The 14,884-nt window shown below is 43.9% G+C and overlaps 1 protein-coding gene across 2 annotated transcripts in view; it reads left to right on the top strand.

Annotated features, from left to right (window-relative positions):
* Positions 1-9,613: 9,613 nt before the first annotated feature.
* NOTCH2 (notch receptor 2) overlaps positions 9,614-14,884 on the top strand; it is a 212,622-nt gene continuing 207,351 nt past the window's right edge. The window contains exon 1 of one of the 2 annotated variants that reach the window (XM_060401816.1): positions 9,614-9,728. The gene's annotated coding sequence lies outside the window, so the exon portion shown is untranslated. Of the gene's footprint in view, positions 9,909-14,884 lie in introns of both variants that reach the window. The other variant, XM_060401813.1, reaches the window with a different exon arrangement.

Raw genomic sequence — 14,884 nt, 5'->3', positions numbered from 1 at the left:
TTCTCCAATCTAGGCTTCAATAATATGTGAACTGAGAAATTTCAGATGTTCAAGCTAGATTTAGAAAAGGCAGAGGAAGCAGAGTTCAAATTGCCAACATCCATTGGATCATAGACAAAGCAAGAGAATTCTAGAAAAACATCTACTTCTGCTTCACTGACTATGCTAAAGCCTTTGACTGTGTGGATCACAACAAACTGTGGAAAATTCTTCAAGAGATGGGAATACCAGACCACATTACCTGCCTCCTGAGAAACCTGTATGCAGGTCAAGGAGCAACAGTTAGAGCCAGAAATGGATCAACAGACTGGTTCAAAATTGGGAAAGGAGTCACCCTGCTTTTTTAACTTATATGTAGAGTACATCATTCAAAATGCTGGGCTGGATAAAGCACAAACTAGAATCAAGATTGCCAGGAGAAATATCAATAATCTCGTATATGCAAATGACATCACCTTTATGGCAGGAAGTGAAGAGAAACTAAAGAGCCTCTTATGGACGCAAAAGAGAAGAGTGAAAAAGCTGGCTTTAAACTCAACATTCAAAAAATGAAGATCATGGCATCTGATCCCATCACTTCATGGCAAATAAATGGGGAAACAATGGAAACAGTCACAGACTTTCTTTTCTTGGGCTCCAAAATCACTGCAGATAATGACTTCAGTCATGAAATTAAAAGATACTTGCTCATTGGAAGAAAAGCTATGACAAACCAAGACAGTGTTTTAAAAAGCGGAGATGTTACTTTGCCAACAAAGACCAATATAGCTATGTTGTTTCCAGTAGTCATGTACGGATATAAGAGTTGGGCCATAAAGGAGGCTGAGCACTGAAGAATTGATGCTTTTGAACTGGAGAAGACTCTGGAGAGTCCCTTGGACTGCAAGCAGATCAAACCAGTCAATTCTAAAGGAAATCAATCTTGAATGTTCATTAGAAGGACTGATGCTGAAGCTGAAACTCCAATACTTTGGCCACCTGATGGGAAGAGCTGACTCATTAGAAAAGACCCTGATGCTGCGAAAGATTGAAGACAGGAGAAGAAGGGGATGACGGAGGATGAGATGGTTGGATGGCATCACTAACTCAATGGACGTGAGTTTGAGCAAGCTCCAGGAGATGGTGAAGGACAGGAAAGCCTGGCTGCAGTCCATGGGGTCTCAAAGAGTTGGACATGACTGAGCAACTGAACAACAACAACAAAAATGGTAGTTTTATTCCTAGTTTTTAAGGACTCTCCATACTCTCTTCCATAGTGGCTGTTTCAGTTTACATTCCCACCAATGGTGCAAGAGCATTCTGTTTCCTCTACACCCTCTCCAGCACTTGTTGTGAAACAGATTTTTTAAAGTCTGATTTTGTTGGCCTCTTTTGGAAAGTTCTACTAACTACTAACATCTTTGAAACAGTAAAGATTTGCTTTGTCCAACAGAACTTTGATCAGAAGAAGAACCTTCATGTGTGAAGTATCTGTGATACTTGGCAGGACATCCAGCTTTCTTATGTTGCTGGAGAACACTATGCCTCACATCACTATGACTTGATTTCCATCTAATTGTGCATTAGCTTCAAATATTCAATAAATAATCTGGAAAGGAGTTGTATCAATCACTTTAGGCTAGGTTATGGTGTAATAATAAATGATCCCAGTAGTCTAACAATGAAAAAAAAGATTTCTTGTTCATGTTGTGTGTTCATCATGAACTGGTTGCTGCCCTGTTTCATCTTTTTCATTCATCATTTAGGCTGCAGGAACAGGCCCTATTTGGGACATGGTGATGTCATAACAGGAGGAAAGAGCAATGGTGGAAAATGATAATTCTTGTAGCTCCTGCTCAGAATTGGCATATATCCCATATGTTAACATTCCACTGGGCAATGCAAGTCAATAGTCAAGCCAGATGTCAATGGGGGCAGAGATGTATATTCTTCCCAACAGGCCCCACAGGCAGGGGCACTGAACATTCTGAACAATAGCATAATGTACTACAGGACTCTGTCTTTCCCACTGAAGTCACGAACTTCCTCACAGTTAGGGACTTGGCCTTGAATCACTACCTTTTCAAGAGATTTTTAGCAAGAAATGGAAGAAGAATATAAAGTGAAAGAGTTGAAGAGACCAAAATGTCAGACTCTAATGACTGATTTGTAGAGGAGCTTTGTGGATGGCAAATTATAAGGAAAAGGCAAGAATCAAGAATGGCTTCTAGGACTCTAGGAGTGATAAGTGATAGCGCCAACTATTGAGATAGAGAATGGAGAAGGAGAGGAGGTTTAGAAGAAGAAAGGGCAGGTTTTATTTTGTGTTTGTTTCTGCTTTGTTTGTTTAGATAGAGAAGACAACTTTACAGCTTCTTACAGCTGTCCCCTGAAAATCCACTTTGTTGGTCCTATCACACTCTTCTCTTTTTTTAGGGAGCAGCAAATTTTATTTTTGACCCAATAAACATAAGGTGTCTTTGGAACATGCATGTAAAAACAAGCAGGAGACAGGTTAACTATGAATGTGCTCCCAAAAGAGTACTGAGCTAGAAACAAAGATTTGAAATTCAATTACTTAGAAGTAGTAATAAGTAATAGCTATCATGATTATACTTATTGAGCATTTACTATGTCAGGCACTGTGAGAAGTAATTTACATACATTTTCTGACTTAATGTTCATCATATCTCTAGTCTGTGTGGCTTGTCTTCACTGTGTAGATAAGGATAAGGACATGAAATCTAAAGAAGCTTAAAAAAGCAAACAAAACTTCGTCAAAGTCTCACAGCTAGGAATTTGTAAAAAACACCCAAGAACTTTATCTCTATAACCCACATTTCAACCGATTATGCTCTTAGTTGGAACCACGACAGCAAATGAGAACATCCAGGCACTATAGAAAGAGAGAAAAGATAAGAACAGTGGGTCAAGGGTAGGACACTGAAGAATATGCATATTCGAGGATCAGGGGAAGATCCCTTAGAGAAGGAACAAGTAGGAGGAAACCAGAAGAGTACGTCTGGGTAGCCAAGTGCGTAGAGTGACATTGAAAAGCGAGCGTCTTTAACAGGGGCAGCATGCTTGAAGAGCAGGGCTGGGAAAGGTACTTGGGTGTCGACAGTTAGGCCTAGTTCCTGACAATATCTCTATAACCAGCCATGTTCTCCACCGAGAACCCCAGGAGTAAAATACGAACCATAGGTGGCTGGTAATGTGCTGACTTTTTGAAACACCAGGATATTGCTGGTTCATTCTCTTTGAGCTCTGCTTCTAGAGACTGCCTTGACTTTTTGATCCATTTGAGTAGGTCTTTCTTTCTGGGCCTTGGTTACCTGGCTCTTGGACTCTGTGCCTGTGTGTACGTGTCGGAGGTTCTGGCCTATTCTCTCAGTTTAGGAAACCCAGACTTACACCACATGCCTGCTATGGTTACTACATACTCCTAACTCCCAACCTGAGCGAATAGGTTTGGATACAGTCCCTCAATCCACAAGGCTGTGTCTTCTTCTGCTGCTGCTGCTGCTGCTAAGTTGCTTCAGTCGTGTCTGATTCTGTGCGACCCCATAGACGGAAGCCCACCAGGCTCGCCCGTCCCCGGGATTCTCCAGGCAAGAACACTGGAGTGTGTTGCCATTTCCTTCTCCAATACTTGAAAGTGAAAAGTGAAAGAGAAGTTGCTCAGTCATGTCTGACTCTTAGCGACCCCATGGACTGCAGCCTACCAGGCTCCTCTGTCCAAGGGGTTTTCCAGGCAAGAGTACTGGAGTGGGGTGCCATTGGCTTTTCCGGTGTGTTCTGCTAATTTTCTGCAACTCAGCTTCCGGAATTGAAATGAGGAATGTGGTTTCACGTGGTGGCTGTGGTGGCTTCTCTGGTGTTATTGTTCTTTAGTCACTAAGTTGTGTCCTACTCTTTGTGACCGCATGGACTGCAGCCCTCCAGGCTCCTCTGTCCATGGGATTTTCCAGGCAAGAAGAGTAGAGTGGGTTACCATTTCCTTCTCCAGGTCAGGTCTTCCTGACCCAGGGATTAAACCTGCGTCTCATGCATTGGCAGGCAGATTCTTTATCATCTGAAGCCATGGAAGCCCTATCTGCTCAGTTGCTGCTGCTATTGCTGCTGCTAAGTCGCTTCAGTCGTGTCCAACTCTGTTGTGTCCAACTCTGTCGTGTCCAACTCTGTCGTGTCCAACTCTGTGCAACCCCATAGACAGCAGCCTATGAGGCTCCCCCATCCCTGGGATTCTCCAGGCAAGAACACTGGAGTGGGTTGCCATTTCCTTCTCCAATGCGTGAAAGTGAAAAGTGAAAGTGAAGTCGCTCAGTCGTATCCAACCCTCAGTGACCCCCCCCCCCCCCCATCATGGACTGCAGCCTACCAGGCTCCTCCGTCCATGGGATTTTCCAGGCAAGAGTACTGGAGTGGATTGCCATTGCCTTCTCTGTATCTGCTCTATAGATGTGGCTAATTACTGACAATAGGGCTGCTAGCTTTGAGATCACAGGTTGCTGGTCAGACCTTGCCAAGCCTCACAATGTCCTGTTGGCTGTTTGTCTTCAGGTGAGTCCTCCCAGTTGCCATGATTCTTAAATCCAGCTCTAATAGTTTATAGAGATATGAGAGTTATACTTGGAGACAAGAGGACACTGATGTGACTGGGACTTCTCACGTCCGCCAAGAAAGCTGTATGCTGAACAGTTGTTCAACTGTAGCCGGGAAGGCCCCAGTGTGGGCACCACTGGGAATTTCTCACAGCCATGACATGACTGGTCCATGAAATGGCCAACTTCAACCATAGTGTAGCTGAGTATACAGACTCCTCCGCTTCCGCTTCCAGGGACCTGTACTGAGTGAACCAGTATTAGGGGCCTCCTCTGAGGTAAGGGCACCAGAATCCTCTAGTATCTCTGCTCTTTATATTCAGCTGGAGGCATGTATCCAGCAGCCTTCCCTGACTACAACCCCTCAGTGAGGGTTATTGGATTTATTGAATAAAAATGTAGGACACCCAGTTAAATTTGAATTTCAGATAAACAACAGATAAGACTTTCAGAATATACTTATACTAAGAAATTATTCATCATTTATTTGAAATTCAAATTCAGCAAGGTGTCCACCACAACCCCATAACTTGAGACTCAGTCGGAATTCCTAGGCCTTCAGGTCCATTGGTCTCCACTTTCCCCAAGAAGGCACTGGGGCACTTTGTGAAGAAGAGAAGCAGAGAACTAGATCTGTGCTAGAACTATTGGGGTCTTGATCCTATCTGGTCCCCTTATGCTCCTGGGGCAACTCTGTGCCTGAAAATCCATGAAATTAGACCTTCTGAGTGCCTATGATCTTGTTTGCCTTCCATCATCTGTATTTGGAAGATCAAGAGTGAAAGATGGGTTTTTAGAAGTGTATAGACATGGCAATCCACTCCAGTACCCTTGCCTGGAGAACTCCCTGGGCAGAGAAGCCTGGTGGGCTACAGTTAATGGTGTCGCAGAGTCAGACATGACTAAGCAACTAACATTTCACTTCAGACAGCTTGTAGAGACCATGATCTGTGGCAGCACCCAGTGATTGGTATCCTGCATGGCTTTCCAGGGGACGGTTTTGCATTTCCTGGACAATGTCCTAATAAACCCTTGAACACATCCACACATACCCTACCCAACTTTGCATCATATAATCCGCAATCCAGGAATTCTGGATTACTTGAATCATCAGCACCTCCAAAACAGCCTCCAGACAACTCCAGTTTGCTGTAGCCAGATGTCTATCATTCTGTAGTAAGAGGCCCTGGTCACTTGACATAGACATTCCAAATGAGGCTTGATAGCATTTTGCCCTTTTCTGTGCAACTGACCTAGGAATGACCTCCTAAAAAAAGAGAAGGAAGTTGGCCTGAGTGCCAAGCTGGACAATTTTTCATGCAACTCAAGACTCCCTTCACCTTTGCCCCATTATATCACTAGCTGGCACTTACCCTTCTATACTGAATTTATTAATACAGGACCTTAACTGTATCAGTACATTTAATGTTTATAATAACCCTATGAGGAATATGCTGTTACTATTCCTGAGGCTTCCCTGGTGGCTCAGAGGTTAAAACATCTACCCGCAATGCAGGAGACCTGGGTTCAATCCCTGGGTCAGGAAGATCCCCTGAAGAAGGAAATGGCAACCCACTCCAGTATTGTTGCCTGGAGAAACCCATGGACAGAGGAGCCTGGTGGGCTACAGTCTGCAGGGTTACGACTGAGCGATTTCACTTTCACTTTCATTCCTGTTTTACAGATGAGGGAACTGAGGCAGAGAGACTAAGTAATTTCCCTAAGGTCACATAGGTCAATTAAAATAAATAAATTTAAATTTAAAAAAAAAAGAAAGTGAAAAAAAAATTACTAAGAGGTAAAAGCTGGGATTTGAATGTGGGCATTCTAGCTCCAGATTCTATCCTCTTAACCTGTGTGTCAGCCCGCAGCTTGGACCCATCTTAGTTCAACCTAACACTGCTGGACTGGTACTGTTAACATCGGTGCTTCTGATCTAGCAGGGCCCTGTTCTGTCCTCCATTATTCCCAAGGAGAATGGCTTGCTGTGAAGGTGTCTTCAAGGCCTCGGGGGTCTAATGCATGACAGTGAGCTCAGTCTGCAGTAGCCTGAAGCAGCCCGGGAGCTTAGCTCATGCTATGTCAAGTGGCCTGTCTTATTTTAAGAGCCTTGGGTGCTCCATTGGCTGCACACCCAGCAACAGAACCACAGGGCAATGGTCTATGTTGTAAGCCTGAATAAAAGGGGTAGAAGAGACATCCAACCTTGGAAGAGTCTGACTTGAGTATTTCACCATCATTCAGCCCAAATTATCTTTCAGATATCTACCTGTGTTCCTAATCCAGATCCAGGGCCTCTTAGGTGCAACTCAGAGAGGTATGAAATACTAGGAAGACCTCTATCTGAGTAGGGTGTTCACATCCTGCCGAGAAGACCTGAATGCAGCCTCAGCTCAACCACCCACCTGCTCCTCTACCAAAACACAATCTGTGGCCCTCTCCAACATGATGTGTTCTGATATACTACCTCAGTCACTTGCCAACAAAGGTCTAGATAGTCAAAGCTATGGTTTTTCCAGTAGTCATGTATGGATGTGAGAGTTAGACCTTAAAGAAGGCTGAGAACCAAAGAACTGATGCTTTCCAACTGTGGTACTGGTGAAGATTCTTGAGAGTCCCTTGGAGTGCAAGGAGATCAAACCAGTCAATCCTGAAGGAAATCAACCCTAACTCTTCATCGGAAGGACTGATGCTTAAGCTGAAGCTCCAATACTTTGGCCACCTGATGTGAAGAGCTGACTCATTGGAAAAAGATCCTGATGCTGGCAAAGATTGACAGCAAGAGGAGAAGGAGGTCACAGAGAATGAGATGGTTGGATGGTATCACTGACTCAATGGACATGAGTTTGAGCAAGCTCCAGGAGATGGTGAAGGACAGGGGAGCCTGGTGTGCTGCAGTCCATGGGTTTGCAAAGAGTCGGAGATGACTTAGTGGCTGAACAGCAACAACCACAATCACCTGGACCTCAAGTAAAGATGGCCTTTTCTTCCTAAAAAGTAGTGATGACTCCTTCAGATCCTCACACACCTCCAGGACTCCACCTATGGGACTTCCATCTCTGATCTGTCCCTCTTGCCCTGTCGTTACTCTGTCCTGGAAGTAACAGGTTTATAAAGAAGGCATGCTTCCCTCCCTGCACTGCTCCTCCCTCCACTGCAGCCATTTACTCCCTGGTTGGTAAAAGAGAGTTCCTATTTGCACAGTCAGTTAAAACACTGCTTCCTAACCAGAGCCCTTGGGACTATCAAGTCCACATCCACCAGCCTGCCATCCCTAAACGGATGACAAGAGTAGTGCTTAAGGAATACCTGCACTCTTCTACTGCTCACACACAATTGACTTCTCGGTGGCTAGCGTCATTGCTGCAGATTTTGCTTTCAGAAATTATTGACTCCCTCTTTCAGAACTGCTTTTCTGTCCAACAATATTTTTCATCCTTATCACTTGTCTTGTACTCCTTCTTCCTTGCATTATTGATACTCTTGCAGCTAGAGATTATCTGAGAAGGTATGTACCAACTCAAAGGAATCTTGATGAGTATACCAAGTTCTGTTTGGCAGTAGCCTTCAGAATGAAGAGTTGACTATGGGATGCTGTCTCATTCTCCCCAAGCACATTTATTCTACCTACCTAGTGAAAGCTGAGGATTGAGGGTAATAATAACACCACCAGCAATGAGATCTGTCCTTTCTTGAATTCTCACTATGGGTCAGGTACTGTGCTAATTGCTTTGCGTATATTTTCTCACTTAATCCTCACAACAATGCAATAAAGAGGATACTATTTAACTTCCAATTTACAGCTGAGAAAACTGACTTGCCAAAGATCACATAATGAGTAAGTAGTAGAGCCAAATTTCATGTTAATTTAAAGCCTGGGCGTTCAGCCACCTTGCTGTCATTGTCATATATCAGCTAACTTCCTCCATGCCCAGTCTCCCAGCTTCTTCTATTCTTTTCCCTACTCCTAAATCTCCAGCTACAACCTCAGTGATGAGGGGGAATAAACAAGAGAGGTATTCCCAAGAGGAAGTAGACTAATTATTACATCAAGACTGACCTCACCAACTGGACCACGGGAAGGAGTGAGGGCACAAGGAATGTTTTAATTTGGCCCTTTGAAACAGAGATCCTACTTAAAATAATGAGGGTTTTGTTATAATTACTTTCCTGTTTCATTCACTGATGGAGCCCAAACACCTAGAACCATGCTTAGCTGATAAAAGTGTTGGTCACCCAGTCGTGTCTGACTCTTGGAGACCCTGTGGACTGTAACCCATGAGGCTCCTCTGTCTAAGGACTTCTCCAGGCAAGAGTACTGGAGTGGGTTGCCATTCCCTTCTCCAGGGGATATTCCAGACCCAGGGATCAAAGCCAGGTCTCCTGCATTGCAGGCAGGTTCTTTACCATCTGAGCCACCAGGGGGGAAGCCTAGTAATAGATGCTCAACAAATATTAGCATGGAATTCAGGAAATTCGGGTTGGTCCAGCAAAGAACACAGGAGTCCTAGGAAATCTGACTGGTGGGAAAGTGGCTTCTAGTGGAACCAGATAACAGAGTCTACAGAACAGTGGCACACTACCTCCCAGCTACTCTTCAGGTTTACTTCTTTTTTTCCTGTTCCAACCAATAAATTCTGTTTATCCTTCATGTATTTTTTCCACCTTGTGATTGCTGCTTATTCATAAATTCTGCTTTCCTATCATATAGTTCTGCTTCCTCATAGATTTGGCTTGTGTGACCCTCCATAGCCATCACTCCATCATATGTCATTCTTTCAACTCCAGTCTCCAAGAACACCTGCCCTTTTATCTCCACATTTCCCAGTTTGAATCCCAGAAGGAAGCTGATTGGCCAAACTCATCTCTTCCATCCAAGCCCTGATTTTTGGAGGGGCAGGCCTAATATCAGGGGCCAGTTCCTGGTCCAATCAGGAGCCATCCCTGGGTAGAGAACAATCTTGCTTTGCTTCTCAGAGCAAGGGGGCTGTGGGTGGGGCAGTTTCATCTTGAAGAGGAAGTTGGGTGTGGCAGGCACTTTGTTGACATATCCAGTATAGGAGTGCTCCTGGGAGCCCATCTCTCATCTCTGAAAAGTGACTTTGTAAGTTACAACTGTTCATCAGGCATTCCCAGGAACACCAGGTAAATGCAGCTGGTAACTTGCTAAGTTTGGAATTCCACTTGGCCTGCAATCTCTTTGCACTCTTTCTTCTGGGACTGCCTTGATGTGCCACCTATTACCTCTTTGGAGTTGGCTTTTTTTGGACTCTTTTCTACTTAGGTGAGTTGGCTTCTGAATAGACTGCTTGACTCTTGGACAAGGTAAGTGTTTGGATTCAACTTTGGTTCTGAATCATGCTTTCAACTTGGATGAAATGGGCCCCAATCCTGCTCCTTTGCCCCCTGCTTTCTACTCAGATTCCCTTTGCTCTAAGTTATCATGTGCCTGAGGGTGCTTCCCTTTCCCAGTCCCCCAACATATTCCTGAGGGAATGACAGTAAGAAATAGTTGGTGGGTTCAGTGAAAGCAATTTTAGAGGAATGGTTGGGGTAGAAACCAGATAGAAGCAAGTTGAGGAAGTGGAAATAGCAAGAATAACTACTCTTCTGAGATGAAAAGGAGGAGAAGAAATCATCTGCATGTCAAGATTTGTGCTTTTAACTTAAGAGTTTGCTTGTGATTATACAATACCTAATTTTGTAAAACATTTTGAAAAAATAAAAGTTATAAAGAATAAATATATAATTCCCTGTTATCCAGCTACCTACATAATTATGATAGTTACTTATTTTTGAGCACCTACTAAACAGAATTGTTTTAATCACGTGATTAATAGTATTTCTATTTACTATGTAATATAAAGTCCTAGCTAGGCCAGAATTAAGACAGATATGTCTGTGACATAGAGTAAGACAATATCCTTTCCTCTCAAGAAATAATTGGCATCCATTGGTGTACAAGGGGGCTAAGAGTTTGCTGGGGGAAAACTCAAAGTCTGGCTTCAGAAGGATTCGGGTTGTGCATAGACATGTCTGGGGTAGTCCTGGAGGGAGACGGTGGTGGGCAGGTACAGTGGGGCCCCTAGGGAGAGCACAGCCTGTTGAGGAAGGAGTCTGCAATAGTTAAGACTGGGCTTGAGTCCTGCAAGGCCATGGCCAGTCTGCCTGTTATGCAGCAGGGCCCAATTCTATTTCCTCATGTGTGTCTTTCCAGAAGAAAACAAAGAGAGGCCTCTGTGTAATAGAAAGAGCCATTTTATGAAACTCTGAAATGCCCTGGGGCCTATCACCCAGTGGGTAACTGGGTGTAGCACCCAGGAAAAGAGCTTTTCCTTTCTCATGTTGAGAGAGGATGCTGACAGGCATCACAGGGGCTATCCAGCCGTAGACGTCCCACAAAACCAGCACCACGGGGCCAGCTCTAGTGGCAGAAAACGTTTTTGTTTAATTCACAGCAAGGTAACAGTAGCTGACTTTAGTGAGTTCAGTAATACTTTACCTTGAGCATTAATGCTGAAAAATGGACTCTCTTACTTCCTGTTTTTCAAAAGCATCGTTGACTAGGGGAACAATGCAGGGCTCCAAATGAGGCATGGGTGTGGGCTTCTAGCTCACCCTGGTGCTGGCAGAGCCTGTGTCATGGTGTTAGGCTAAGTGAACTGGAACAATCATGATGGCATAACTGATTCAAGAGCACAGGTAAGAGTTGCTCACTAATGACTCAACAGCACCTTTTTCAATGACAGTATTTACACAAACAGCGCCTTCCTGCCCTGTATAAAACCAAGCTCCCCACCCCCTAGTACCACCCACCCCAAATTTCTCTCCACAGCATTTACCAGGATTTCATGTACCATAATTTTGCTTATTTCCTCCTCTTTTAAAAAAAGTTGTCTTTTTCCTACTGTAGAATGTAAACCCATGAAAGTAGTGTCCAGGTCTATGGGTTTATGGCTGTGTACCCAGAGCCTAGATCAGCGGTTGGCACAGAGTACTCAATGGTCACTGGGCTCATCCATTTCGTAAGATTCTGAAATCTCTGGGGAAGGATGAGAACCATTAAGATTTTCAATTAGCATCTGGATTTATAGCCTGGAGGAACCTAGAATATGTGCTTGCGTTTATAATAACCCTATAAAATCCATACTATAATATGCCTATTTTACAGAAGAAATTGGGGATTAGAGCAAAAGCAACTTGCCCCAAGCCTCGTAGATAAGAGCCAAGGTCAGATAAACTGGTCTAGTAAGTAAGTAAGTAAGAAGACTGTGTAGATGGTGTTGCCAAAGCTGAGGCAACAGCTAACGAAAGCCATAACTGATACGATAGAAATACGGACAGGAAAAAAGAGATGGAAAGGAACGAAGCTGTGAAGACTGATTAGAAACATGGGCACAGAATTCAATGCACTGCTAGAAGTAGCCTATAAAAACTGAATGAGAAAACAGGGATTTCTCCTAAGAGGGAGGTTACTTCACTTCCTTTCAGGGAGAAAAAGAGAAATTAACAGGCAAGTAAATGTAAGTCCTTGCAGCTTTGAGCATATTTACGGTAAAATTAGGAGACAAAGAGATGCAGGTTTGATCCCTGGGTTGGGAAGATCCCCTGGAGGAGGGTATGGTAAGCCACTCTAGTATTCTTGCCGGGCGAATCGCATGGACAGAGGGAGGCTGGTGGGCTACGGTCCATAGGTCAGAAAGAGTCAGATACAACTGAAGCAACTTAGCAAGCACACATGCATGATAAAATTATATTAATGTGGATTTCATACTTAGATTTTAATTGGGAAACAGATGAGAGTAAAATACCTTATGGAAAAGGAGTCAGCGTTGTATCTTAACATGGAGAAGTCTCTGGCAATAGTGTCCAAGGAATGAGTCAAGAAGGAGTACGAAGACTTGGGAGAGGGGATTCTTCTTTACTTTTTAGGATTATTCATTTATTTACTAGCTGCGCTGGGCCTTTGCTGCTGCCTGCAGGCCTTCTCTAGTGGTGAGCAGGGGCTGCTCTTCGTTGCACTGCACAGGCTTCTTATTGCAGTGGCTTCCCCTGCTGTGGAGCAAGGGCTCCAGGGTGTGAGGGCTTCAGTAGTTGTGGCTCAAGGGTTCATTTGCCCCACAGCATGTGGAATCTTCTGGAACCAGGGATAAAAGCCATGTCCCTTGTACTGGCAGCTGGATTCTTTACCACTGGACCACCAGGGAAGTCCAAGAGGGGATTCTTAACATTTTAGGACCAGGGGATTGTTGGGGTTCCCTGGTGACTCAGAAGATGAAGAATCTGCCTCCAATGCAGGAGCCTGGGTTCAATCACTGCGTCAGGAAGATCGCCTGGAGAAGGGAATGGCTTCCCACTCCAGTATTCTTGCCTGGAGAATTCCATGGACAGAGAGGCCTGGCAGGTTAGTGTCCATGGAGTCACAGAGAGTCGGATGCAACTGAACTACGAACACTTTCACTTTCAGGGGATTGTTAATCAGAAGTCCCTGGGCAATGTAAAAGACCCCTGAAACAGGCCTTCCGTTAGGGAAAAAGAACTATAGAACCCAGGTGACAAAGTCAGGCCACTTCCACCTTCCCCCTCACCCCGACCCATCAGCTGGTATTGCAGACTACGCTGTGATTCTTCCAGGGGTTCTGGAAGGGGAACCAGAGGCAGATGACTGGATCAGAACAGCCAGCTAGGATGGTCAGTCACACATGGTGAGAGGCAGGTAGGGAACCTGGGAAGTAATACATAGAAGAAGTGTCAGAAGGCAACATCCATCCCAAATCGCACTGGACACAGGCTCTGGGGGTGGTAATCAATCAGTATTTACTGAGTACTCTTTACATGCCAGGCTCTGTGCCAGGCACTGGGCAAAATGCTGGGAGTCGAGCTCCTAATAAACTATTTCCTTATTTCTCCCCTCTCTTCTGGAGAAAGAACTGGAATGACATCGGGCTCTCACTGGCAAAAGGACTGGGCAATGGCTGCATCTGCAAGAGGCAGTCTGCAGCTTGAGCAGAGGGGTCAGGTTGGGGATGACATGGCCTGGGTGATACAACACTTAGATTTTCCTGGAAATTTCTGTTTATTTTCTATGCTCAACTTAGTATTATTTATATATGGTTGATAAGCAAATTAACTACTTTATAGTTTCTTGTAAGTCATTTCTATATATACAGTTACGACGTTTTCTTGTGGAAGGGAAGGACTTTCAGTTTTCAATCTTAAAATCAGCAATGTGCCTAAATTACTGGGCCTGATAATTGTCTAAAACAAGCGTAGCAGCAGCAAATAGGGGAAAAGGCATGATTCATCACCTCTTTATTATACAGCCAAACCTAAGTCACAGCGGGGAAGCCGCTGTAGAGTGTAGGGATTTTAAATCACTGCAAGGGTAGAGGTCAGTGCATAGATAATCTGGAGAGATTATCCCCCCAAAACCCTTTAAGACTCTACATTTGGCAACCACCTGACTCATAAGGGCAACCTGGCAATGAACTTCCCAAGTTAGGGTGTTCACCCCATTTCACCCAGCCTGCAAGTGTGCCTACAAGATTACTCTTATTTTCCATGGTACAAGAAGGGAATTGAAGGAACAGAGCTAGTGAAATCAACAACCTAGTTCCTTGACTTATGAAATAGAATAGAGATGAACACTTAAACAATTATTTGCCATTGTGGAATGTGTTTTCCCTAGTAACAATGTTGTACATACTCATAAGATTTATATAATAGTCTATTTCAATCACTCTCCTATACAGGCTACAGACTCTTACACAGCATGTAGCCCAGTGTCTTTTGTGTACCTGAAACTCAAATTATATATATTTTTTTATTTTTATTTTTATTTTCAGCTCAGTGTTACAGCTCTATTTTATTTAGAAGATAGCAGGAAAATCCATCTTTGAGGATTGAGGGCACGTTGATCTAAAGACACGAGGAGAAGAGCGCCCCAGTGGGCGGGAGAGAGAGCTCAAATTATATTAGTTGAAAGATAATTTTACCAGTAGAAAAAGGGGAAAGAATAGTAAAAGAAGCAAGAGGAGGAACCAAAATGAAAGTTCAGTTTTAAATCATATTTAGTTATGAATAAATGATTATAGGCATGGGTTCTAACTGAAAAGATTTCAATCTCTGCTCTAAGATAAACAACAAAGATTCCAGGAGACTGATTTTTAGGAACTCCTTTTAAAAGTTTCTAGATCTGTGGTCTGTACCATTTTGAGTCTCAGTCCTGTAAGCATGAACGCTAAGTCACTTCAGTTGTGTCTGACTCTTTGCAACCCCATGGACTATAGCCCACCCAGCTC

This window comes from Ovis aries, chromosome 1 (genome assembly GCF_016772045.2).
Source record: "Ovis aries strain OAR_USU_Benz2616 breed Rambouillet chromosome 1, ARS-UI_Ramb_v3.0, whole genome shotgun sequence".
Taxonomy (NCBI): domain Eukaryota; kingdom Metazoa; phylum Chordata; class Mammalia; order Artiodactyla; family Bovidae; genus Ovis; species Ovis aries.
Note: the sequence above shows the minus strand (reverse complement) of the source record. Positions and strands in the feature narration are given on the sequence as shown.